The sequence below is a fragment of the Lontra canadensis genome, unplaced genomic scaffold (genome assembly GCF_010015895.1).
Source record: "Lontra canadensis isolate GAN:19392208 unplaced genomic scaffold, GSC_riverotter_1.0 scaffold13, whole genome shotgun sequence".
NCBI classification, from domain to species: domain Eukaryota; kingdom Metazoa; phylum Chordata; class Mammalia; order Carnivora; family Mustelidae; genus Lontra; species Lontra canadensis.
Genome location: NW_022631007.1, coordinates 24,765,456 through 24,766,904, shown reverse-complemented (window position 1 = coordinate 24,766,904; position 1,449 = coordinate 24,765,456). Strand labels below are relative to the sequence as shown.

Genomic DNA, 1,449 nt, shown 5'->3' with positions numbered 1-1,449 from the left:
AAAGTTTATTTTTTATGCTTTTGGTCACTACTTTTCTGTTCATTTCTGAAGTCCTATCTTTAATACTTTATTTTATTTTTTAAATATACGAAACTGTTCTTCAACATTTGCCTGTTTGAAATAGTTGACAATTTAGGTTTATGATTCATATAATGTCAGTTTGCCAATTTTGCCATTATACCCACTCTAGAGCTCTGGGTTTTGACTACCTGCCCACCTAGAGTTAATAATGCTTATTACTTAGTCAATAAGTACAGAAAAAACTTTTAAAGCTAAGAAAAGTTCTAAATGTGAGGTACATAAAGATTATTTAGAGTGGAAGGCACAGGCTTCTAGTTATGGAATGAATAATTCATGGGGATGAAAGGCACAGCATTGGGAAAATAGCCAGTCTTGTAGTAGTGCTGTATGGTAACAGACGGTAGCTACACTTGTAGTGACCATAGCATAATGTATGGACTTATCGAGTCACTGTGTTGTACACCTGAAACTAATGGAGCATTGTGTGTCAGGTATACTTCAATAAAAAAGAATATTTATTTAAAAACGTGGCATGCTTCTTGATTTTGTGGATCATCCCTGCACAGGGGCCAGGCAGATCTCTGTATCGTTTTAATTTTATCATATGGGCTCCTGAAGCAAGCACTAGACTTAATTTTTCTGATCATAGAGTTGTCTATTCTGGTATAATTTGTGTATGTATGCGATCACCTGAATGTGTGTTCCAGTATTTAATTTAACTTGTCCTCCTACTTAAAGGCTTTATCTGTTGGAGCTGCACTTGAGGAAAAGCCCTGAAATGATCTGCATTCTAAGTTTTGTGTATGTTCTAAGTTTTAGCATATTTCATCCATCTTTATCCGATTCCAAAATAATAAGGGTAAACGGGAGATAACTTTTAGTTATTCTCAGATTTTGGAAGTTTTTGAACACCGAGTGTCACACGTATCTTAAAGTATGAGATCTGTTGCCATTTGATATCTCTTATCTCCATTATAAAGTTTAACATCTTGCTTTACCACCCTCGTTTTAAATATGTATTTTAAAATTTTGTGTCTTAGAATACTGATGCTCACACATAAAGAAATGTTTATGTCTGTTAACCTTTCGCAGGGGTATCTCTCTCTCTCTCTTTCCATCTCTTTCTCTCTGTCTTCTTTTCCCATTCTCTCTCTCTCTCTCTCTCTCTCACGAAGTCAGGAATAGAAAGCAAGAAGAGACAGGAAATTGACCTCTTGACCAAGTTGTTCTGTTTGGTGAGGTTGTACCACATTGCCCTTACGAGATTTACAGTAAAAGCCGAGCAGAGGTCTGGAGTAGAGGGACTAACAGTGTTAGGATCAAAGGCCTAATTGTTTGTTTTCTTGAAGTTAGGGTTATTGGCAGCTGCCATTACACCATCCGTGCTGCTGTCACCCAGCACAGCCAACCAGCATGCGCTAATTGCAG

The 1,449-nt window shown here is 37.0% G+C and overlaps 1 non-coding gene across 1 annotated transcript; it reads right to left on the bottom strand.

Annotated features, from left to right (window-relative positions):
• Positions 1-542: 542 nt before the first annotated feature.
• On the bottom strand, positions 543-646 carry LOC116867994. Its single transcript, XR_004382716.1, has one exon. It is a non-coding gene; the product is annotated as a U6 spliceosomal RNA (small nuclear RNA).
• Positions 647-1,449: the final 803 nt, after the last annotated feature.